Below are 27,310 nucleotides of genomic sequence, written 5' to 3'. Positions count from 1 at the left end.
CCAGAAGATCAAATCTCTCCTTGCCCTTACCCAGTTTCCAAGGTCTTTCCAATGTGGCAATTGGAACAGTTCAGGCTTTGTACTAACAACAAACCGTATTAGTCTCAGACCATTGCTTTTAAAGGCGATGCATTCAAGGTGGTAGGAAGTCATCATGTTTTATTGCGTATTTTCAAAAGAGTGATATCTTTCAAAGCCACACTGCAAACATTGCAGTAACTCCCCAATTGATTTACTGTTTAAAGAAACTCGCCAAGTGATTATTACCAGCTAACAGTAAACTGAACCCTACAATACATGCCATTGAATTTATTGCTATTAGAGAAAAACAAACAAATGTTAATCGAATGGAAACAAAGGACTCAATTGGCAGTTGGGTCTCTAACTTTAACTTCACTGTTGTCTAAATAAAATTTTAACCCTCTTAATGCTTAATTTACCAGTGTTAATTTTACATCACATAGTTTAGGCAGTTTTGTTACGTTCTTCATGTGGCTTGCAATAAAGTAAAAACCTGAGTAAAAACTAAGGTTGGCAACAAGCACCAATAGGCTGTTCTTCCGTTTTTTTTTACAGATTTCTCACTTTTAAAATAGCTTCACAAACATTAATAAACAGTGGAAAGAAACAAGATTACTTGCCAGAGCCTTATTAAAGCTGACTCATGCAGTGCTATGTAGCTGTCAGGATCTCGAAAAGGGGAACATTATCTCATAGTGCAATGGTTGAAGGAACAGAGGGCACTCTAGCAGTGCAAGTGCCAATTAAAAGAGGCACATGACTCTCATTAGGATCTGCATGGCATGTACTTTCTTCAGGTTCTACCTTGCATATACTCTTATTAAGTTCAACACAAGCAGTGGCTTTAACTCAAGTGAATCAGCCAGCTGGGCTTAAAAAGAAGCACTGCATGAATAGACTGACACTCAGCAGAGAGGCTGTGATTGAGATGTGCTATCAAGTAGGATAAGACCTGGAGGATAGATCTACCATTTGCAGTCCACCACTGATCTTCATCACAAACCTCAACTTTTATGTCACAGGGTCTTTCAAGTTCTCCAAGGGACATCTCAGGAGTTAGTCCATTTTTTTGTTCCTCCATTAAAGTGGTTACTGAAATCTTGAATTGCATTAAGCTGCCTACACACACCTAAATTGTGTTTCCCAACAGTTAAATAATGACTTAACTAATTACAGGGCATTATTAATGATGCATACATTTCATTCCTACCACTAGTTGTGTGGCACTCCTATAACAGCACTATTGCTCCATTAATGACATGTGATCTCAAAAAGAATATGTGATACCAAGTGAACAGTTCCCAGAAGAAATGTATGATACTTTCATGTTCAGGCAATCGATTGTGGTGTAGCAATTTGAAGGGGAAAGCCAAATGGATGTTTTCAAGATATGGGCTCTGGACTGTTTGCATGACAGCTAATGATCCAACACAACCCTTTTATTCCAGTAGAAAGACATATGGGAAAACTGAACCTTCATCTTGGTGTGAATGCCATGCTTTTAATGTTTGGACTGAATAAGGGGAACCTTACACCAGAAATTTCTAAGCTATTTTTCAATATACTGGACAATATTAAATGGACAAAGCACTTGCCATGGAGATAGCTGAGGAGCTGCCACATACTATGAGAAAATACATCAATAATGTGCAGTAACCACCCATTTCAAGAAGGATGGGAACATGAATATTTCTTTGGCTTATTCTTCAAACGTAATTGTTCATCTTTACCTTATATGTAGCATAAAAAGTACTTCCTGCACAATAAAATGACAGAAGACAAGATACATTACAAGTGAATGTATTTGACTGTGGCTTGTTCTTTTGCTGGATTGCTTGCCTTTCAAGAATGTTTTTGTGTTCATGATTGATATAAACTGCAGTTCAGGGAGCAGCGGTGGTTGATGTCTGTACAATATACTGCCAGCTGAATGGGATACAGAAGTTCCTCAGTCTGGATCAGTGGCTTATATTGATGTATCTAAAACTGTGTCAAGTGTCCCCTGCTTTTGGACACAGCATCTACATGTGACATCAATTTGCTGCTTCTAATCAGTGCATGTCTCTGCTGGAGAGTACCTCTTCACATGATCAATTGACCTATGAGAGCACAGAGGTCAAATCTGTCAGATCTTTGAGCATCTCCCTCATTGTTACCTGTAACTGTCCTACAAGTGAGTGGAAACCACCATAACTATAGTTTAGACCTATTGAGGCATACATTGCAAATGCCACTAATGTGCAGAATTGCAAACTAACTAGGATTATGTGCACCATGAAAATTCACTGGTTGTTACAACAGACTTTCTGGGATCATTGTTCATCCGGCAGTAAGGATACTTCAGTTGCAAGCAATAAAAGAACTAGCTTCATAAAGTAAATCAAATAAAAGATTTAAGAAAGAAACTTCATTATACCAACATTCAGGCCACGCCCTGGGCCACACAAGCTCCCTGCAATCTCCATCTGCTTTCTATTTACACTAGGTCAGCTGAACCTCACAGCATGTTACCATTAGTTATATTATAACAGATTCCAATGTTATCATTGGTTACAATATAACATATGTGGGCAACTACAGGCCTTTTGCCATTCTGGGAAGTTCAGAATGTTTGATGGCCCACCCCAAAAACAACATTATGGTGACCGCTTGTGCAAATTATTTGAAAGATGATTCAACACTCAGAAATATTAAGCCATGTCAAGTGACCAGGCCTTGAATGAGACACTTCAAGAGATGTTAGGTACTGAGTGGCATGTCTATATTGAACTAGCTTCCATACAGTATATGTGCTCCTGACATCCAGAAGGTTCTTTTAGTCAAAACTAGTGTTTGACTGCCATGTGTATGAAGATAAGTGATAGTTCTATAAGGATTATTATTATATTTTTCATTGAAAATTTGCCACCACATAATGCAGGAATCATGACTCACGATACTTGACTTGCACTCTGCATCCTGTACCAAGTGTTCCCTCACAAGCTCCCACCAATGTTATCTCCTCACCACCAGTGTATTCCTGCCTCTTTTTATGTTAGCCATCAGCCTCAGTCTAATTCCTGAAGGTGCGTCTATCTCCGTTGTTGTCTGATTTAAATGAATTGACGATTATTTGTAATATGAGCAGTGCTCTTCATATATGTTTTTCAGACCATTGGGTTCTTCTTAGTCTACGAAAAGAACACGTGGGACACAAATAGATTCCTTCCTGCAGTACATTTTTATTGTTAACATATATCAGTGGCAAACCACCACATCCTCAAGGGCAATTATGAATTATGGGCAACAAATTCTGGCCTTGCCAGCAAAGCCCACATCCCATGAAAGGATTACAAAATATAAAATGCAGTTTTCATGTTGTTATTTTTGCATTATACTGTTTCACGCTAATTGCTAACATCTCTACGCATCAGTTGGTTTTCTTTAACAAATATATATTCCTTCACGTCCTATGTGGCCACTGTAAAATAATGTTGTTGCCTTTGAGAGCTTCATTAGGCCAAGACACATCTTCCAGACTCTTGATAGCCCTTGAGGGTCATTGACACAGAGATCATACTGTTTGTAATCCACTTTCATTTAGTCTCCAGGTTATGTTTAATTGTTGTCCTCCCACATTGAAAATATAATTAAGTTTTCTCAATGAGAAATTCATAAACACATTCAGCGCCTGGTCACTAGTCATGGCTTATTTCCTCTATGGATATTGAATCATCTTTCAAATAATTAGCACAATTTTTATTTTTAAACGGTGGGGGGTTGGGAACGGGGGGTCACCATGATGTTATTTTTGGAGTGCACCATCGGACATTCTGAACTTCCCAGAATGGCAAAAGCCCTGTAGTTGCCACTAGCGACATAGATGTCTGGCAATGATCCCAGAAAGTCTGCTGCAGTCACCCCTGAATGTTCATGGTGCATATAATCCTCGTGTTATTAACTGGATTGCTGGCCTATGGATTTTCAGGGCCAGCAGGTTTATGGTAATTACAAACTTTACTAATCTTGAAACATCAATAACAGTACATTTGCTTCTCCTCTAATAACTCTTAACATTAAACTTACCCTTGAGACATGGTTTCTTTACTTCTCCATCCAAAGACATGGCATCAATTAATCCACCCATATCAAGGCCTTTGGCATATCAAACTACAACAAACAGCTCTTAGAATTTATTCCTAGGTGCGTTATCATCAGCAAAGAAGAATGCTATAAATAATCCATCATATATAAAAAGTTTCATTTTTGTCACATCATTTTCCCTTGCTTTTGAAAAGTTTTCTCATTCTTATCTGACATCTTGCCGATGAGGACTGTGTGCACTGAATTTGGCAGAGCATCATGATCTACTAAACTTTCTGGGTCTCAAGAGCCCATAGACTGTATGGAAACTTGTCCAATATAGACATGCCGCTCGGCACCTAACCCCTCTGGCACTTTGCTCCTGAAGTGTCTCATGCATTCTGAGCAGCTGTCTTTTCAGATTTTTATATTCAGCCAAAGCCAATCAAAGCAACTTGCATTTCTCACTGAAAAGCTCCTGTGCTCTTCATTAATGCCTCACTCTAATTAAGAATTTCTCTTTCAGTTCAATGAACACACAGTGTTATAAAATAAAATATAAGGTGGATTTGAGCTGGGAGCAGGTTTTTGGCAGATAGGGTATGGGTGTTTGTCAAACCTGCAAGCTGTCATTGAGTTGAGACTGGGCTGGGCCAATTTTCACTCCCTGGTCTCAGTGACATCCTGCTGACCAATTGCCAAAATGGGCGGAGAGCCCTTTGGTGTTGGAGAGGCCGGGACTAACAGAAATCCAGATATTCCTCCTCCTCCTCCTGGCCTCAATGAACTCCTTCCCTGCCTGGTTTTACTGAGCAGTGTGTCTACTTAGTAGGCTTTTAAAATCAAGTCCTTAATAACATTATAGGACCTGAAATAACACAGGTGGGAGGGTTTTTTGGAGAGAGTATTATTGTATTTTGTACCTACTTGCCATTGTAATGAAAATATGTTTGGCCAAGCAAGAGTTAATGTGGAACTGGAGAATATTACCATACATGGTAGGATGTAGAGAGTCACATAAGAATAGACTCAAAGAGGACACTCTAGAGACAGCCTGCATGGAAACAGCTGCTCCATGCATGACACTAACTTGGATCTGTAAATAGTTAAAAATGAAAAATAAACACTGAGACCGGAATTCTCCGACCTCACCTGCAGCTTCAATTCTCCAGTCCTGCTGCGGTGAACAGAGATTTGGCTGAGCATCAAATTCTCCATTCTTGCTGGCAGCAGAAATGGGGCATGCAAGACTGGAGAATTCCGTCCTTCATCTTGAAATACACAAGCCTGAAGCTCTTCATAATTGAAACACAACAAATGAACCCACAACACAACATGGTGTTCCGCAGCGACCCTGTAATACAACAGGTGCCACTGCTTGCGCATGGCTCCTGGGCCTCACATTAATGGGGAGATTAATTTTCTGTAACCACAAAGGCTACCACTCTATATCATATTGGTGTCAGACCATGACTAGAAAGTCCTCTCCATTCACTATTCTGACAGCAGGCACCAAACCTTCATCCTGCTGCACACACGCTGTTTTGCATCACCACAAAGAATCAGAGATGGTAGTATAGTGATAATGTCACTGACTAGTGTAAAGACCCACGCTAATTCTCTGGGGACATGGAACCTTGTGGAATTTAAATTCAATTAATAAAATATGGAATTACAAGCTGGCCTCAGTAATTGTGATGATGTGGCGATGCCGGCGTTGGACTGGGGTAAACACAGTAAGAGGTTTAACAACACCAGGTTAAAGTTCAGGTAAAAGGACAAAAAAAGTCCTGTTGGACTTTAACCTGGTGTTGTTAAACTTCTTACTCAGTAATAGTGACCATGAAATGGTTGTTCATTATCGTTAACAATCCATCTGGTTCACTAATGTCCTGTAGGGAAGGAAATCTGCATCCTTCCCTGGTCTGGCCTAAATGTTACTACAGACTCACAGTAATGTGGTTGAATCTTAAATGCCCTCTGGAATATGACCCAGCAAGCCACTCAGTTCAAAGGCAATTAGAGAAGGGTAACAAATGCTGACCTTGCCCGTGACACCCACATAACATGAAAGATTAATTTGAAAAAAATCAGAGGCCAGTGCTGTGGGACACAATGTGCCCTGTATAAACCTGGTTAATGATTCACTTCTGCCACTCGATCATGTGAGTACAGCACGCTTATAATGAGAACCAGAAATATAAGGGTGTTGCCTGGACCACTTAGAGGAGCTTACGAGAACTCACCTGACCATCCGTGTAAGTTTATCATGGTCTGTTGCATCCTCCACAATCTGACTATCATGAAAATTCAGCCCTTGTCATAAGACACTTGTAACTCCTTCAGGAGTAGAAGGAAGATGAGGAGGTTGAAATGCTTGCTCTGGATGAGTTCTTTATGAGTGGACACTGTAACTCTGATTCCCCTAAGATGGCATCTCAACATCACAGTTGCTCTAAAATTCCCTAGCTTTTGATGTATCTGCTATATACCACCAGAGCATCCTCTTGGGCAAAGGCCTGAAATAAAAGCCAGCAACGGAAAAAAAATTCCACAGCAATTTTATCCAACAGTTCCAGTAATACAGATAAAACTGAATTATTTACCATTGTGCATTCTCTTATTGCAGATCTTACAGCTGCCTTTGTTCATCCTAGTATTCCTACACAGTGCTATTTCATTGGCTGCGGATTAATGGCTGCTGACTTTCATTGGGAGAGACTGCAGTTGGCTTTGCAGGATTTCATGGAGCATCTCTGTCTTGTGGGTCCAACTTCAGTTGCACCATTTTGCATGGATAACAGCAGTCTGGGCTGGCTGACTGACAGTCAACATCAAGTGCATGGCGAATTGGCAGTATTGGGAAGATGAATGTTATCATCCTGAGAGAGGACAGCAGATTTGTGACCTCCGGTGTCTTCGCCACTCCACAGGAGTGGCTTCTCAGCAAACTTAGTGATCTGTTGGAGGTCACTTTGTTGGGCTGCTGCAACACCCTGCAAGCCTCTTTGAGCACTGATACCCATAGGCATGGTGGCAGCAAGCATGGATCTCATGACCTCAGTATGAACTTTCACAGCAGCACTGTGACAGTGGATGAATTCTGCCAGTGCTGCAATTAAAGCTGAGACATCAGCCACCAGATGCTGCACAATCAGACATTGGAAATAAAAGTGCTGTCACAGAGTTGACCACCATTTCCACACTAGAATTGATGAGCCCCACGTCCTGCATGAACCCTTGTGTTAAGTTACAGCTGAAGTCCATGTGCACAACCATTAATGTTCTCATATTTCACCTCACCTAAGACCTCACTTAAGTCCTCTGTTTCAAAACTCGTTAGTGACCTGCATATGAATTATCCTTTCCCCGTGGTCTTACTTATGTCCAATCACTCACTGCATGGCAGATTCTGACACTATAGGTATGCACGATACCAGCAACCAAGCTGGCAGCTGCAAGCATCAGATCAAGTGGAGGTCCATCTTTTTCAGCACTCAGGTGTAGCTTTCATCCTTCCTCAAGGGCAGGCCAGGCATCAGTTCTTTGGTATCTGGAAGCAGAAATGCAGCACAGAGGAGTTGGAGTGAGGAAATAGGGTGCAGTGAAAATAAAGAGATCTGTGGTCATGCAATTTATGTTTCACGCCAGAATTTAGAGCAAGGGTGATGCAAGATTTGAGAAGAGAATTAAAGCAGGAACATACCAGCGGCCTCAATGTTCTCAGTGACTGGATGAAACAACCTCTTTTACAGCTGTGTTCATGAAGTGGTGTGCTATCTCCTCAAAAGCTTCACCAGCATTGCTCTGCTAACCCCTGTAGTGGGCCACTTTGTTCTGTAAGAGAGAGGGAAGGATGTCAGTGTGTGTGTTGTGTTAAGGTGCCAAATCAGAACCCAAGATATATTATGAAGCTAGGCTAGACCCCAAAAATGTTTCTATTTGGCATCAGTGCAAGGATAAGATTTTGCTCCAGGCATGATTCTACTGACAAATAGGGAGCTTTTATCAAAACAAATTTTATTTAACAACACAGTTTAACTATAACAAATGAATGAGCTTAGCCTTTAAGAGTTGAACAATACTTAAAATGAAAGGAAGCAATTCTAAGTTCTAACTTATCACTATATCAATTCCAATTAAGCAATATGTCTCTTATAGACTTAAAACACACTTTAAACATAGTTAGCAAAACCCAGGCATATTTGCTTTAACCTTTGTTAATCATCTTGGAGCTTTGAGAGTGAGGGAATGAGTTACAGCCACTTGCAGACGACCTCTGACTTCAACCAGCTTGTCAGCAATTGCCCTTTGTTTAAAATGAAAATGAAACTGATTCACTGCTACAAGCCTAACTCCTCTCAATATCCTAATATCACATGACTCTGTCCCTGTATATCTAACTTACCTTCCATGACTGTAATTTACCAAACTCATTAAGCCTTCTGCTAAATATACACTTCCGTGGCAAAAATGAGCAATTATCCTGCTTTCTCAGCATCTGTTGTATTCCTTCCCAGGCAAATCAACTGCTTGTTACAAAACACTGCATCTTAAATCAGTCTACAGAAACGTAAAACATATTCATAGCGCAGTATCATTACAATTGCACTGAGTTTGGATGTTGTGTTTTCCATAGCTGGAGAAAGTGAGAGGTGGGGTATGAGGCTGGCGTAGTTGGGAGATTGGTGAAGGTGGGGTGGAGTGTCTGGATAGTAGACCTGAGCTCTGTTTGCTGGGAATTGCTGTTGGGCAAGTGATTAAACATTTAAGGTGTGTCAGAGATCACACATGAAGGTGCGTTCACTGACCTAGGCTACCTGCATGAGGTCATTGGACTTTTCTGCAGCACTCCTGCCAGCACATCAGGGCCAGGCTCTAGGAATCAATCTCCTTGATCATCTGGTCCTGTTCATTTCTCAGTGGAAGCATTGCACATCACCTCCGGATGAATAAGTTCAGTACCACATCAGAAAACCCAGGAAAGCTTTCTTCTTGCCTGTTGCTCTATTTTCTGTGTTTTACCTTCCTCTCAGATTTTCCACAGACTCTCTGCAGCAACTTCTGTTAATGTGTGCAGTTCCCTTTTAAGATGTGCAGGCTGTCTTTGATATGTTTTGTATTCATTCATGGAATGCTGGCTGGATCAACATTTATTGTCCATTCCTACTTGCCGTGAACTGAATGGCTTGTTGGGCTATTTCAGAACACACTTCAACCATCCTGTTGTGGATCTGGAGTCACATGTAGGCCAGAATGCAAGGATGGCAGATTTCCTTCCCTTACTGAACCAGATAGATTTTTTATGGCAATTGACAATGGTTTCATAGTCATCATTAAAATTCTATTGCCAGATTTTGTAATTGAGTTCAAATTTTACCATTTGCCATGGCGGGATTTAAACCCAGGTCCCCAGAGCCTTACCCTGGGACTCTGGATTACTAGTCCAGTGACAATACCACTACAATCCTACCTACCCACTGAAGCAGGTGTTGACCAGACACATGCCACTTGCCTCCCTTTTTGAGCTGTCAGCAGCATGTCTCATTCTGGATTACATGCTGAAATCATCACGAATCATCAACTCTGGTCAACACAAATTGCAACCCATCTGGCTGAAAAAGGGACATGATTAATTTGCCCTAAAATACCCCAATTTATGACTGTACCAGTCTTTCATACATGAGCAGCACTATAGCTACTCTATAAGTGAGACCAGGGCCAGGGTCTTACAACCCCTCACACCTTGTGGGATATTATGGTCCCGCCAAAATAAGCAATAATTTAAATGCCCCTCCACATCTGCTGGGGGAGACACACTATGGTAGGACCATAAAATCCTGGTCCCGGGATATTTTAACTTCCACCTATTAATGGCAAGTAATTGTTGGGATTGATTGCCATGGCCATCCCAAGAGAGTGGAGCAATCAGAGATGGGGGGCGATTTCAAGGCAGCTAGGCTCAACCTACCTTTGTAGTCTCAAGGGAGTATTTCTGTTGAAACATACAAGATCCTGAAGGGTATTGACAGGGTAGATGTGGAAAAGATGTTTCTTGTGGGACAATCCAGAACTAGGGTCCCAGTTTAAAAATGAGGGGTGGCACGGTGGTATAGTGGTTAGCACTGCTGCCTCACAGCGCTAGGGACCTGAGTTCGATTCCTGGCTTGGGCCACTGTCTATGCGGAGTCTGCATGTTCTCTCTGTGTCTGCGTGGGTTTCCTCCGCTTGCTCTGGTTTCCTCCCACAGTCCGAAAGATGTGCTGGTTAGGTGCATTGGCCATGCTAAATTCTCCCTCAGTGTACCCAAGCAGGTGCTGGAGTGTGGAGAATAGGGGATTTTCACAGTAACTTCATTGCAGTATTAATGTAAGCCTATTCGTGATACTAATAAATAAACTTTAACTTTTAAATTTAAAACAGGTGAGGAGAATATTTTCTCTCAGACGGTTGTGAGTCCTCAAAGGGCAGTGGAAGCAGTGTCTTTGAACACATTTAAAGCAGAGCTAGCTAGATTATTTGATAAACAAGAAGGTGAAAGGTCATCAGAGTAAGGCAAAAATGTGGAGCTGAAGTTCAAATCAGAGCAGCCATGACCTCCTCCTCCGCCCCCCCCCCCCCCCCCCCCCTCCCCCCCACCCCAACCCAACCCAACCCCAACCCCAACCCCCAACCCCACAACAAGGTAAATAAAAACAAAACATATGTGTGCCATTTCTAGCATAATTCTCTTCTGGACTGATTCTCTTGTTCTGATTCTCTACTGATCTTGTTCATCTCCTGGTCACAATGTTATTCTGGCATCAATCCTTTACTGACCTTAATCCTCTTCTGGTCCAAGTCTTCTTCACCATTGTGCTGGCCTGCTGGAAGCTTGCTGCTGTTTTCCGCTCAGGGTATCGGGTTAGAATTTCAGTCAGGTCCTGATGACTTGGTCTGGGTCCAATATGCATATGCTCTTAAGGACCAGTGTCCTTATTGGTTGCTCAGGAGAGTAGGTAAAAGTCCAGACTGAGCAGCTTCTGTTAGCTCCAGGATTGATAGACAAGTTGAGTAATTTTAACTGCCCGCCGAACCATTTTTTACCCACCAGGTGTGAAATAAGGGAGTGTGTCTGAGATACAGACAGAGACAAAGAAGCACCTAAAGGAAATGGACAAAGATTTGGGATAGGAATAAAAAAGTTGACTGCATCAGTTGAGGTTCTGAAATTGACTGAAGGTGAAATTATTTATAGAAATCATAGAAACCCTACAGTACAGAAAGAGGCCATTCAGCCCATCGAGTCTGCACCGACCACAAACCCACCCAGGCCCTACCCCCATATCCCTACATATTTACCCACTAATCCCTCTAACCTACGCATCTCAGGACACTAAGGGCAATTTTTAGCATGGCCAATCAACCTAACCTGCACATCTTTGGAATTGGGAGGAAACCTGAGCACCCAGAGAAAACCCACGCAGACACGAGGAGAATGTGCAAACTCCACACAGACAGTGACCCAAGCTGGGAATCGAACCCAGGCCCCTGGAGCTGTGAAGCAGCAGTGCTAACCACTGTGCTACCGTGCCGCCCCTATGCTATATGAAGGGCAAAAAGTGCTAAGCAGTTACATAACTTATAGATGCCATTAACCTTGTTACCTCCAATATTGTTAGGTCTTACCGTCTCATTGATTTCCAATATCTTCTTCTCAAGTTTGGTGAGATCTATGTGTGTTCCTCCCACCATCTCACTTCTTTCCCAGCTTCCATGCATTATCTTCTCCTGCAAATGGAGAAAGGAAATATTTTGTATCCACAATGTTAATACTATAAAGCATATAGATAGACTACAAAATGGAATATTTAATAGTAAAAGGCACATGAAGGTTTGGGTCTAAGATAAACAAAGTTAGTTTGTTTTGAGTGGGAGGAACTGAAAACATTTTAAATAGTACTTCATCAGTTTTTATAAATAAAAGATGGACAACACCATTATTGCACCATTAGAGATGGGTGTAGAACAGAGGGTGGTTAGGGGGATTTGATGAATGACCCCCCAATAAAGATGAACATTGTTCTCTGTATCACATGTGACTCCAGTCACAATTGGCACCAACCCCACTGACTAGTTTTTCTCGTATTTCTTGGTACCATAATCAATTGAATGCCAAGCCAAGGTTGATAGCTATCCTTACCTCTCCTGACACACAGTAGCCTTCAAGGTGCTGGATACTTGTCAAAAATCAAATTCTCTGGGAGAAGCATAGCCTGGCTCTGGTTGGCCACATCGCTAGCCAAGGAAAATGGAGAGAACGAGGTCATAAAAGTGAACTGTGTCATTCCAAACTGTAGCCTTGGAGATTCTGGGAAGAAAACATGATGCAGCATTGAGCTCATCAATAAATCGTATTACTGAAATAAAATGGTGAATGCAAAAAAATAAACTCCCAATTGAAAAATTACAAATGGACACTAGCTAGAAACATTTATAAGTTGCTCACCTTGCTGCCAATTGCCCCAGGGATTTGAGGGTTTGTCAGCATACAGGGTCTTGAAAATAATATGAATGGATGCAACAGAAAGCATTAGGATTGTGGAAGAAGCAATGGGTTGGCATGAGGAGGGTGGGAAAAACTATGAAAGGAATGTACTGGACCATCTCCTGACAATAAAGGTTTGAGAGAGCTGAAATGGAGCAATCCCTATTTCGCCTTGAATCTGAGGGAACCTGGTAGGTTGGAAGCTGAGAAGATGATCGCCCAAGGGGTGTCTAGAACAAAGGGACACAATTTAAACATTAGGGACCTCCCATTTAAGACTGAGATGAGGAGAGATTTTTCTCTCAGAGGATTGTAAGCCTGTGGAGTACTCTTTCCCTCAAGAACAGTGGAAGCTTGGTCATTGAATATGTTCAAGGCTGAGTTCAAGACAGATTTTTGATCAACTATGGGGAACAGACTGGAAAGTCATGTTGAGGCCATAATCAGATCAGCCATGATCTCATTGGATGGTGGAGCAGCTCGATGGGCTGAAGGACCTACACCTGCTCTTAATTCTTGTTCTGTTTTCTTGGGCTCACAAGGAATATGCTCCCCTGTTGTGATAGATGTGGGCAGATCGACAAATCAATTTTGCTTTTGCCAGCATCCGAATGTCGTAGATTCTGTTTGCAAGCCTGACCATGTATATCTAAAGAAAGCAGAACAATCTCGATGCATTAGATGGCCTACTCCTGTTTCTTATTATTTCCCCTAGGAAGGTGTTTGTTTCAACAGAGTATCCTCTGCACGACATCTGTGACAAGTGTGAACAGGGCATGAGACTCTTCAGCTGGTTGATTGAAGAATCTCACTGAGACATGCTTGATCCAAACCAGGAAATATAAATCAGGGAATATAAATTAGATTTAAATGATTTCTGTTGTCTGATTTTGTCTGGGCGGCACGGTAGCACAGTGGTTAGCACTGCTGCTTCACAGCTCCAGGGACCTGGGTTCGAATCCCGGCTCGGGTCACTGTCTGTGTGGAGTTTGCACATTCTCCTCGCGTCTGCGTGGGTTTCCTCCGGGTGCTCCGGTTTCCTCCCACAGTCCAAAGATGTGCGGGTTAGGTTGATTGGCCATGCTAAAATTGCCCCTTAGTGTCCTGGGATGCGTAGATTAGAGGGATTAGCGGGTAAAATATGTAGGGATGTGGGGGTAGGGCCTGGGTGGGATTGTGGTCGGTGCAGACTCGATGGGCCGAATGGCCTCTTTCTGTACTGTAGGGTTTCTATGATTCTATGATGTCGAGAAAACAAAATAAAGATTGGGAAATAGTAATGCGTTCAAGGGAGAGAGATTAAAAAAAACAGACAGTAAAACGGAAAGAACATTTTTATTTTTTAAAATCTCCAATTTTCTTTGGACTCTACACTTGTAAAATCCAATTTTTTAGAGCTAGAGGAGAAGTTGTGATAATTACTGCTGAACTTTTATTGTGTTAGAAAATCAGACAACAGAAATGTACAGGTATACATAGATAACTCAGGGGGACCTAATAGATGTCTTCAAGATTATAAAAAGTTTTGATAGGATGGAGGCAGAGAGAATTTTCCCTTTATGGGGAAGGTCATAACCAGAGGCTATCAATATGAGATAGTCACCAAGAAATCCCATGGGGAATTCAGAATAAACTTCTTTATCCAAAATATGGTGCAAATGTGGAACTTGCTATCCCAGGAAGTGGTCAAAGCCAAGAGTAGCAATGCATTCAAGGGGAAGCTAGAGAAGGAGGGGGCAATGGTATAGTGGTATTATCGCTAGATTATTAATCCAGAAACTCAGCTGATGTTCTGGGGACCCAGATTCAAGTCCCATCATGACAGATGGTGGAATTTGAATTCAATAAAAAAAATCTGGAATTAAGAATCTACTAATGACCATGAAACCATTGTCGATTGTCAGAAAAACCCATCTGGTTCACTAATGTCCTTTAGGGAAGGAAATCTGCCGTCCTTACCCGGTCTGGTCTACATGTGACCCCAGAGCCACAGCAATGTGGCTGACTCTCAACTGCCCTCAAAGGGCAACTAGGGATGAGCAAGAAATGCTGGCCAGTCAGCAACGCCCATGTCCCACGAATGAATGAAAAAAAGCACATGAGGCGGATATGAAAATAAGGTTATACTGATGAATTTAGGTAAGGAAAAATGGGAGCAGCTTAAGTAGACCAAAAAGACCAGTGGGCAAATTTTCCCCTTCCGCCCAGCATGGAAATTGTAGCGGGTGAGGGGTGGACCATGGAAAGGTCCGTTGACCTCGGGCAGGATTTTCCATTTTTGAGGCGAGCGCAGCCAGAAAATCCCACCCCAGCATGGAATGGTTAGACCAATTTGCTTATTCCTGTGACATATTTCAGATAAAGCTCGGCACAACATCGTGGGCTGAAGGGCCTGTTCTGTGCTGTACTGTTCTATGTTCTATATATCCATTGTAATCCGATGCGTGTGATAACTCCGAATTGCACCAGCATTAACTTTCTCTTTTGTTCTTAGAACAGGATTAGTGTGGGGGTTTATCAAGTGCCCACCTTTGTGGTTATTTCAACGTCAAGTCTTCTGGTGAGGAGTGAAACTACACAGCCATGAATGAGTGGGGTATCTCTGAAAGAAACTTCTAGATTTTTCTTTAACTGCATGCATATGTACTCTAGAAGATTTCTTCCATTATCACAGTGAGCATTCAGAGCCCCACCATTGTCCTCATCACAAATTCCAGGCCAATGTCTTATGGCAACAAAAGTACATTAGCATATTTTTTTCTCAGTATGCTTCATTGGTTTTTGGCAAACTGAGTTAAATTTGACATAATTCTAGAAAAAAATATTATGTTGCCATGATTTGCTATTCTTTTTTCCAGAGAACCTAAAAATTTCATGAAGTAGCAGAGGTCACAAACTCCAAAGAAATTGAACTCCAACAGTGATATTTTGGATTATGTTCAACTTTTTCCCTTGCTCGGATTAATAATTGTCTCCAGTGTCTTAACCACTGATTAGTTATTGGAAGTATCAATCAATGCGGGGCTGTATTTTCAGGCATGACCAATGTCAGGAACCGATGTAGATGGGGGCCAAACATTATGAGGCCAGCTGATGTTCCAACTTCCCTCACCCACTACAATTTCCATGGTGGGCGGAATGGGAAAATTTGCCCACTGGTCTTTTTGGTCTACTTAAGCTGCTCCCATTTTTCCTTACCTAAATTCATCAGCTTAACCTTATTCCCATCTTGACCAACACAGCTTCAGGGCCTGCATGAGATTAGGCTCAGTAAGAATCTTGTTGAGCAAGGATTGAGGAGACCAATTGGGATTTTCCAGTCGCCCTCCGGTTTCCCGACAAGATGGAGGCAGATGAACTGCCTGGAAGTGGGCATCCAGTGCCTGTGCTCCAAGTAGGCCCTCCCCACCTGCCAGGGTGAGTGGAGGTGCAGACAAAGGCTGTCCTATTTCCATATGTGAAGCATCTTGTTTTTAATACTACATAAGCTGTATAACACAAGTTATTGTTGTAACAAGTGTGTGCTCTCTTGTGGGTTTTTTGTGGGATCTATACTGATCTCTATTTCAACTAATCAATATGGTTAAGTTGTTTGTTTGAACCAATGAGAAAAGCATGGCATTGAATGTATTCTACAGATAGCTTTAGTGTGTCACTGTGCACAGTTGTGTGATGTACTAATTAGAAGGCTTAACTGTTCAGATTAAGGGCGGATTTTCCTATTCCGCCTGCCAGGAAAATTGCAGCGGACAAGGGGCAGACCGTGGAAAGGTCCGTTGACCTTGGACGGGATTTTCTGGTTTTGGGGTGCGCGCGGCTGGAAACTCCCGTCCTATATCTTGAAAATGTAACATTGGCCGCGATTCTCCCATCGCGACCTGCAACTTTTTCTGGCGGGTTGGGCTGGGAGATGCATATGTTGGCCATTTTGTGGGTTCCCCACCAGCTTTTACGACTTGCGCGCATCTCCCAACCGGAGAAAAATGGCATCACCGGGAACTCACTGAAAACTGAGTTTACATACCTTTACATGCCATTATCGGGATCGACATGGCAATCTCCGCCCACATCTGCATCTCCCACCTCTTTGGCGTGATGTAACTTTGCCGCGAATCAGAGTAGGTATTTAAAAGTCTCAACCTGGCGTGGCAGCCTTGAACTGGTGTGAGGAGGTAAGTGCTGCTAGCGGAGCCCGGGGGATGTTGCAGACAGGCCCTGGAGATGCCTGGTGGCCTTCCTCCTACTGCCTTCAGGTATTGGCCCATGGACCAGTGATATCTGGGGTGGGAGGGGGCCTGGGCAGCGCTGTAGCGCAGTGTGGGAGCCAGCCTTGAGGGCTCCCACTCATCCCCCCCCACTCCTGGGCAGCGCTGTAGCACTGTGTGGGAGGCAGCCTCGAGGGCACCCGCTTCCTCCCCTTCCAGGGCAGTGTTCTAGCTCAGTGTGGGAGGCAGCCTTGAGGGCTCCCGCTTCCACCTCCCCCCCTCCCCCCACCCCCCCTCCCCTCCCGGGCAGCGCTGTAGCGCAGTGTGGGAAGCAGCCTCGAGGGCTTCCGCTCACCCTCCCCACTTCACAGCACTTTGCAGTGACATTGTCTTGCCACGGGGTGTGGTCAGGGATTCAACTGAGCGCTGGTGTTCTGGGGTGGGGGAGGAGTGAACCATGTGCTGACTGAGGCCTAACCAGATGAAGCAGCTGCTGCTCCAGGCCGGGGTGCAGAGATGCAGACATGGACTGCACGGAATCTGCTGTCACTGGGCACACATCTGGTGCTGCTTTGCAGTCTGTCTCTGCCCTGTGACATGGACCAGCAACACATGCCTGTAATGCGTGCTGCAGTTGCACACATAGCAATGGCTCAAGGGTGCGCATTGCCCACGGCTGCACACCGACCTGCATGATCTGTGCTGCATTTGTCATGATGGGAATCTCACACAACCCTAATCGGGCCACGCATGGCACCATGGAGAGATTGGGGTGGTGCTGGGTCTATGCAGCCAATGATAATAATCCGTCATTCTATGCTCTTTCCAAACCCCATTGTGCAGATGGATCTCGGTTTGCTTGATCTGGAGCTGGCCATGTTGGTGGCGGCAGGGACGGAGGAGGAGGAGGCGGCGGTAGCTCAGGAGGTGGCGGGCATGGAGAGACCCATGCAGGAGCAGCCACTACCAGTCCCACAGGAAGGAGGGCAGGGGGCTGCTGCTGAGGGCCAGGAGATGGGTGGGCAAGCTCCCGACAGGGTGCAGAGAAGGTGGAGGGTGCCAAAGGCAAGGGGGTACAGGCCCCACAATTCCTTCGAGGCCCTCTCGGAGGAGATGTGCCATTGCTGGCTGCTGCTCTCCAAGGCCACGGTGCAACACATTTGTGAGGTGCGCGCACACCTGGAACCTCAGGGGAGGGGCGGCCACCCGCTCCCTGTTAATGTGAAGGCTGCCCTGAATCTTTACGCCTCCGAACCATTCCAGGCACCCAGTGGCGACCTAGTTGGGATCTCCCAGGCCTCCATGCACAGATGTGTGTGGCAGGTCACAGATGCCCTGTATGCCCGGGCAGGGCTGTTCATTAATTTTGATGTGGGCCGTGCACAGCAGGAGGTCTGGGCTCTCAGCTTCGCATAAATCACAGGGGTTCCGAATGTGCAGGGCGCAGTGGATGGGACACACATCGCCTTGTGGGCCCCTCATGCAGGACCGCAGCAATTTTTGAACAGGAAGGGGTTCCACTCCCTGAACGTCCAGACTGTCTGCGACCATCAAATGAAGATCATGCAGGTCGATGCATGCCACCCAGGGAGTGTCCATGACAGCTTTGTGATCAGGCAGTCGAACATCTCTGGCCTCTTTGAAGACCAGTCCAGATTCTGGGATGGCTACTGGGTGACAAAGGATACCCGTTAAGGTCATGGCTGATGAACACCTGTGCGGAGGCCCGAGACCGAGGTGGAGACCCGCTACAACGAGGCCCATGCAGCCACCCGGTCCGTCGTTGAGTGGTGCATCGGCCTGCTGAAGATGCGGTTCCGCTGCTTGGAACGGGGGGAGCCCTCCAGTATGACCCTGTGCTTCACGCATCATCATCGTTTTCTGCGCTCTTCACAACATCGCCCAGCAGCGGGGAAAGGGAAGAGAATCAGAAATACATTAACCACAGCGTGATGTGCAATTAACAGTTTGTTGTGTTCTTAGCATAAAATGATTACCAAACCCTAACTAATTCTGACCTACAACTACAACCTTCTAACTTTGTGCTGGCTATTGCTTCTTCTCGGTGCGAAACCAGGATGCACATCGGAGGTGGAGGTCTCCAGCTGTGATCCACGCCCCGTTGCCTGTGATGCCTTTGGCTCATGTCCCCTGGGTGGCTGGGACCTGGAGGGCCCCGGCTGACTTGCAGGTGGCACTGTTTCGGTACCACCCTGTTCATCCCGCTGGCCCTGAGATGTCCCGGTGTGAGAAAGGGGGGAGTCGGAAGGTCTCGGGATCTCTTGGGTGGAAGACCCCGGCATGGGCTCAAGCCCTTCCCCCTCCCTTCGGGTGCCCAGAGGCCTTGGGGGCACTCCATGGGATGCCAGGGTAGCTGGACTGAGCTCCAGAAGCTCCGGCATCCCCTGGCTCTGCCAGTCATCGAGGCCTACATGTATCTGCCCCATGATGTGTGATCCCTCAGCCCTGGCCCTCTGAGACTCGGCCAAGCTCCGGAGCCCCTCCGCTACAGCATTCAATGAGTGAGCCAGGCTCTGGAGCCTCTCAGCTGTAGCCCTCTGAGACTGAGCTAAGTTGTCGAGGCTTACAGCCATGGCCTGCTGTATCTCTAGAATGCCAGCGAGAGTCCCAGCCATGGCCAGCTGTGTCTCCCACATGCCCTCGACACCCATGGCCATCGACCGCTGTGCCTCCTGGATCCCAGAAACATACTCGCCCGTGGCCCGTTGTGTCTCCAGGATGGCCTGCACCCTGTCACCTATGAGGACAGATCCCTGAGCCAGACTTTCCATTGCGGTCACCACCCTTGCTGTGTTGGCCTGGGTCTCACGCTGTGTCGGCACCACCTCCTGCAACAGCACTCTGTTTGACTCCCCTAAACAGCCTTGCAGTCGCAGCATGGTTGCTGACAACCCTTTCACAACTCCCCGGGTTTCCTGATGCATCTCCACCAGCCTTGGGAGGAACAAACCCAGAGGCCCAGCAGCTTTCTTGGGGGTGGACAGCTGAATCCTGGCCTCCGGCAGACCTCCGTGTGCCCGAACCCTCGGATGTGCCCGCCCCCACCCAAAGTGCATCAGTGTCTGTGATGTGCTCATCAGTTCGTGACCCAGAAGCCTCAACAGTAAAGGTACCCACTGTGGTGATTGTCTCTGTGTTGGTGGGTTGTGTGGTATGTGCCGGTGCCGCTTTAGTGGTGCTGCCCTCGGAGGATTCCTCAGTGCCTCCCTCTGAGGTGTCATCCCGGGGGGTCGTGGGCGGTTTGCTCCAGAGCAGCGGGGGTGGCGGCAACACGCAAAGGGCCAGGCTCCTCTGGGTCCAGAGTTGTAAAAAAGAACACACATTAGGAGGAGGGAGGCAAAACATTCCATGCAGCATCACACTTACTTAGAGGAGGACCAAGATTGAAGGTTACTAACATGCTGGATGCCGACCTGGCTGTCGGTGACCATTCTGGATGGCCCATCAACCCCTGCCAGCTCCATGGCACGCTCCTCCATGCTGGCCAGCTGCCACAGGTCAGGCACACAACCACCAGTCTGTGTCGTTTCTCGTGCGTTGTTGATGTTCTTTTCCTGTGGGAACATAAGGTGGATAGCAAGCATCAATATATTGCAGTGCATGGTGCGCAATGCGTGCCTGTGTATCAGGCGTTGAGCTGACAATTTCAGGGAAAGTGGTCACCACTGAAGGCTGCTCATTGAGGGGTGAGGGGAAGGGGTTAGATTCTGTTCCTGGGGGAAGGGTCACTTGTTGCATGCCCTTCAAGTGTCTAAGCAGAGTTGGAGATCCGTGCCAAGCATGTGCGGGGTTCCAAGTGGGATGCCCACTCTCCCTTGCTGCTCACAGAAGGTTGTACATTTTTTTGCGACACTGCCTGACAGAGTCCGGTGTCAGGCTCCTGGCATTCACTGCTTCTGCCACCTCCTCCCACAATGCCATTGCAGAGGCACCCCTTGGGTGAGGGCCGTGGCTGGGGAAGACCCGCTCACGCCTCTCCTCCACGGCATCTAGCAGGTGCTCCTGGTCGGCCTCTGAAAATCTGGGAGCAGGTTTGCGCGCAGACATTTTTGTGGTGTGACTGGTTGTGTGTCCATTCCTGCAGTTAATATGCAGCTCTGGCGTATTAGGGGAGTCATGATGTGGAGATGCCGGCGTTGGACTGGGGTAAGCACAGTAAGAAGTCTCACAACACCAGGTTAAAGTCCAACAGGTTTATTTGGTAGCAAATACTATAAGCTTTCGGAGCGCTGCCCCTTCGTCAGATGGAGTGAAAATCTGTTCTCCAACAGTGCACAGAGACACAACATCAAGTTACAGAATACTAATTAGAATGCAAATCTCTACAGCCAGCCAGGTCTTAAAGATAAAGTGGGTGGAGGGAACATTAAACACAGGTTAAAGAGATGTGTATTGTCTCCAGACAGAACGGCTAGTAAGATTCTGCAAGATCAGGAGGCAAGCTGTGGGGGTTACTGATAATGTGACATAAATCTAACATCCCGGTTTAGGCCGTCCTCATGTGTGCGGAACTTGGCTATCAGTTTCTGCTCAGCGACTCTGCGCTGTCGTGAAGGCCGCCTTGGAGAACGCTTACTTGAAGATCCAAGGTTGAATGCCCGTGACTGCTGAAGTGCTCCCCACAGGAAGAGAACAGTCTTGCCTGATGATTGTCGAGCGGTGTTCATTCATCCGTTGTCGTAGCGTCTGCGTGGTTTCCCCAATGTACCATGCCTCGGGACATCCTTTCCTGCAGCGTATCAGGTAGACAATGTTGGCCGAGTTGCAAGAGTATGTACCGTGTACCTGGTAGATGGTGTTCTCACGTGAGATGATGGCATCCGTGTCGATGATGAGGGTATTAGGGGAGTGCAGGTGCAGTTAGTATGGCCACTCAAGGGCCTGTTGGCAACAAATATTTGTGAGAGATTTTGAAGACTGCATTCAGTTGCGTGTCATTCATTCCTCGGGGTGCTGATTAGCTGCCATTCAATAGGCTGCTGTGTCCAGTGGGGGGTGCAATACTCAGGGCTCCTAATCGATTAGCTGCTGAGTCCAGGGGGGTGCAATACTCAAGGCTCCCATTCAAGAGAGGGAATGATCACAAGCTGGGGTTGTGCATGTTAGCATAACGCTTGTTCTCTGCAGGGCAGCAGTGAGACAGTATGCTCAAGGGATGGAGGGATTGGGTATCCGCATTATCCGGATCCATGGGAGCATGACGGGAACGGGCAGCCATGTCTGTGTGTGGGGGGAGACGGGGGAGCGGGCCAGCGATATCTGTGGCGGGGTTGTGGGGCCAGCAATGTCTGTGGGGGATTGTGGAGGCCAGTGATGTCTGTGGAGGGGTTGTGAGGGATAGTGATGAGGCCTTTGATGTGTGTGTGTGGGGGTTGTGGAGGCCAACGATGAGGCCAGCGATGTCTGTGGAGGGGTTGTGGAGGCCAGCGATGAGGGCAGCGATGTCTGTGGAGGGGTTGTGAGGGACAGTGATGAGGCCTTCGGTGTGTGTTTGGGGGTTGTGGAGGCCAGCGACGTCTGTGAGATTGAATGGCAGTGATCTTGATGCTGGGAGGTCTTTTCTGCGATCTCCCAGCGATGTGCACATGCGCAGGTTCCCGTTCATCCTGCCAATTTCAGGCTCTTTGGTGAGAATAGGCTCCGCCCCCCCCCTGGTTTTTAATGAGATTCACGATTGTGACCTCTGCAGTGTACAAAGTGCGGAGATTCGAATGAGAAGCTGAACTGAGAAAACAGTTGTGATCTAGAACAGTTTTCCCACCAATTCAGCACTTTTGGGAGAATCGCCCCCATTGTTTCTATGTGCTAATAATTCATATGACACATTCTCATTTCAGCAAAACTAATGATGAAACCACTCACTCTACTTCAGTTCTTGATCGTCCTCCCCCATTTGTCAAATAAAACTTTTTTTCCCAGAAAGCTGTGATGAAAGTTGTAGGAGCCACAGTATTGTTATGGTCATCATTATTTTGATCCACTGCCTGTGGTACAGCTTTCAATATAAAGAACAGAACAGCTGCTTTGTCAAATATAAGTAGTCAACTCACAGCACTGATGAAGGAACATCAGTACAGCTAGTGTCTTCTGCTGAAATCAAAGTGACCTGCACTTTCCAACATCATTGATGAGGAGACGAGAAATGGACAGAAGTGCAGAAAGAAATGCAACGCTGCAAAAAATATTCTCAGGAAACAGGAGATGAAATGGAGCAGCAGAAATGAGCCCACGTATCATGGTACTGCTTAACTCGAATTTGAGTGAATCCAATTCCTAATTTACATCAGGGCCCATAGCTAACAAATAGTGTATTTATGTATCACTGTATAACTACTTAATTAGTGGTCACATATAGTTAGCACAACCTCAGCACAATTAGGTAAGCAATCAAATAAAACTTACCTCACACTTACACTGTGAGAAGGTAAATGATCAAGCATAGTAACAGAGCTTCATCAAAACAAAAATAGCTGATAAGTGACCATTCATAGTTAATAAATTTAGGGGGAAAATTTTCAAAGCTGTTACTTTATTTATTCTAAAATCCAAATACGTAGCCTGAATTTTTCTAACTGCTAAAAACCTGAAAGAACCCAATGGCACTCTCTTTCTCTCTCAGAGGGTGTGTGATATATTTTGTGGAGATCAATGTACTGTAATAAACTGACAACCAGAACACAACAGAGACTCTTCCTGAAAGCTAATTGGAATACCAATCAAATGCTGAAGAAACCCCTTAGCAGTCACAGTACACCAGAGACTTAAACCTGATGAATTAAACTTAACATAAAATAATGAGACGCCAAATGGAAGATCTAGGACTAGATTTTAGCTTCACAATATGGTTGATTTCTTTATATATAAGGGAGAGAATACTACAGTGGAATTTTGCACAGTCATCAAGAAGGTAAAGTACTTACAAATGTTCTGTCATGTGTTAATTTTAATGGAAGCGTAGTTGAGAGTGTAAAACAGATAGAAAGCAAATATGAAGGGTTTCCTGGCTCAAAATTGCATCTATGTTTCCACTAAAAGTAATGGATAATTTAAAATAATTATTCTTTTGCTTAATAGGGTCATTGAAATTTTTTGTACTTCTTTTAATATTACCATTACTCAATAACAACAGGACTAAATCCTCAGGGGTCCATTATTATACAGATCAGTGACATTACAATACGCCCCCATATCACCTTAATAATGTTTCCATCTATAAACTCAAAGCAGAAACATAATCCATGAATTCAACTGCTGTTCAGCAGGACATCCATCTTCCAGACTCACAGTTAACTGCAGACTTGCATCTATAAGGGCCAATTTTAACTCCCTTTACCCAGTAGAACACAGGAGGTAGTTAAAATTGTAGTGAAGTACTCACCATCTCACTTCCCACACCCACTGATATATTTCACCATATGTTTTCATGCCCCGGTGAGTTGCTCATCTGAATCAGGCATGAGCCTTCTGAATTGATGCAAATTGAGGCACAAGTTGTACATAAGATCTTGATGTAATGTTAATGGCCTATTGGGTACCTGTTCAGTAAATCTGGATGATCAGCAGAAGTTGACCAAACAGCTATGTCTGAAGTTAGTTATTATAGGTTCAGAAGGAGCTGAAATACTCATCAGGCCCTAAGGGTTAACATGGGCAGCTGATCCAGAATCAAAGGCAATAGCCGGAATTCTCCAGTTTCCCACGCTCTGCTTCTGCTGCCAGTGAGACGGAGAATTTGATGCTCAGCCAAATTTCCATTAATTGCAGCAAGACCGGAGAATCCCAGCACAGGCCAACTCCAGCCAATGTTTGAAGAATAGCATTCGTAACATAATAAATTAAAAACTGCTGCATGTATGTAAACCATGTGCCAAAATGGTAAACAATTGTAGTGTAGAAATTGTAATGTTATTCACTTTGTACTGCATGAAACAGATTGTAAGGAGGCTGAATTGACAGCAATGAAATATAAATACATGTACTATCAATATTGAAGCTACAAGTGAGTGAAGACTACTAAACTCAGCGTAAAGGTTATCCCCCACTAGAACAGAAGCATCAATTTTCTTAAGGGAGCTATCTCTCTTAGCCTTAGTGAGGAGGCATTTATTCTCAAGGATTGGAAAAATAATAAGAGTGGAAGGAATTTATTTTCATCCTTACAACTGAAAAGTGCGCAACTTGGGAAGCTAGCCCAGCTTATTATACCATCCATTATCCATGGTCAATGATGAGCACATTGGATAATCCTTCTAATTCGTCTCCCTCTTTTCATACCTTTTTGATCCTTTCGCTCTTATCTCCCTTGCTACTTAATGCACAATGTCTGAGATATCCCCATTTGGTTCAGTCCGACAACCTTGAGTCTATTTGTTGTGTAGTTGACTGAATTGCTTTTTTTAGTGTCAGTTGGTTGATTCTGTTCCTTTATGAGTTATTCACCCACTTGTCTTTGATATTTTGCCATCTAAATCAAAACTATTTTCTGAAAATTATTTGATTTGATCTCTGCAATGTTGTACATTGGGAATAAAAACCATGCCCAGCCCAATCAGTCGTGGTTCTTGATGATGGACATTGAAGTGCCCCACCCGGAGTACATTCTGTGTCCTTGCCTCCCAGGGGGCCAGTGGTTACTGCACCCAATTGTGCAAATGTATTTCAGTTCCTTTTTAAAATTGTATTTTCAGTCCTTAATTTTATAACGCAATTAGAAATCTCTGTCTTTCCTTATGTCAGGATCATTGCAATGTGCTTAACTCTTGATTGGCCCCTGCAATGGCCTAGCAAGCTGCTGAGTTGTGCCAAACTGCAACATATTAGTCAAAAAACAATGAAATCAGTTGAAGCAGCTGGTATCGACTACAACGCAGTTCAAAATTAATCAGTCATTCCACATCATGCTCTCTTTAGCATGATCCTTTGAAGGTTGATGAAACCTTGGGAGAATGTGGCCTCACTGAGAGGTGTTTTGTCTGGAAGTGGGCATGTTCCCATTAAAGATCCAAAAGGTGCTGAAATTTCAAATATCTCTGCAGCATCCCATTTGAGAAAAGAACGTACATGATGTAGGAGCTGATCCACTATCGTGCCTGGGGGTTCATAGGTGGTAGCCTTCAATTGGACAATGCTCCTCAAGGCGATCTATGACCAGCAATGTGACCACATATTGAGTGACACCAATGGTACAACTGATGGGTGAGACAGCCGAGAATGTTCGGCAGGTCTCAATCCATGTCGAGATGAGTCAGTCCTCTTTGTCACCTTCTTCTCAATTCCACTGACTTCTGCCACCCTCATCAGGAGTGGGGGCCTGCATTTTTTTCTCACCTTAATCTGGGCATGGACCATGTGAGGATGATGACAGTCAAACAATTGCATGCCAGCCATTAACACGTCTCATCTTCAATGCCAACATTGTGCCCTTATGGGCAGCACTGGTCCTGGGCAAATTGAAAAATCTCTGACACCAAGAAGCCATACGGGTCATACGTAGTTTCCAATATAGAACACACTTAAGCTTCAGTACATTATTGCTTATACCCCATTTCTCTCATCAGCATTGTCTGAAGCTGTGATTGGCCATGATCCATCACACATGACCATTTGAAATTAGCATTAGTGATCGCGGCTAGTTGAGGTGATGCACAATACTGCATCCGTACAGTGAAACGAGAACCGCGTGGCTGCAACACAGGAAACGTCGCAGTAAAAAATTCTCAAGCCTGGAGGTTTGGGCTCCAGGACACTAGTTTGGCTGAGAGAGCCAGATTCTCTAAACATAAAGTAGCAAGTTCCTTGCACTTATTGCTCAGCTTATTAGACGTACACAGTCAGGAAGTCGCAAATGCGGCAGCCAGACGGTAACATACAGTTCCTAAGTGTATGGGCCCATAGCATGGAAGCCTTGGTAGGTAACAGAGTGCATGGAGTACCAGGACATATCATACATCCCCATGCGTTAACACTCCTGTCCTTCAACTACACAATCACTTTTTAATCATGCATAGGACATAGGAGAACACCTCTGCTTCTATGTCACAGAGTCAAGAGTGAGCATACAGGATCCTGCAAAGTATGTGAACAAAGTGCCTCCCACAAACACAGACAATATGACGGGTGAGGCATCACTGATGGCGCATTTGATATGAAATGGCCAGACACTGCAGTGAAATCAGACTACACACACACAATATGCCCACAATAGTGACATCAGCAATAAATGGGGGAAGGGATCATGGTATGTCACCTGACTGACTCCAACAGAGTTCTTAATAAAAAGGAGATAAACAGAAGAGGGGATGTGGAATGGGCCAAATTCTATTTATAGTTGTGCACATTATATACATCTGAACACCCATACCACCATTTTGCTCCTTATATTTCTTACTTTTCCTAATCCTACCACTATGTCATGGTACATCCAACATCAACAGCAGGGGTGGAGGTAGTTTGTTTAATGGCATGACCTGAGGTC

Source organism: Mustelus asterias, chromosome 17 (genome assembly GCF_964213995.1).
Source record: "Mustelus asterias chromosome 17, sMusAst1.hap1.1, whole genome shotgun sequence".
NCBI lineage: Eukaryota > Metazoa > Chordata > Chondrichthyes > Carcharhiniformes > Triakidae > Mustelus > Mustelus asterias.
The sequence above is the reverse complement of the archived record's forward strand: the minus strand, read 5'-3'. Positions refer to the sequence as shown.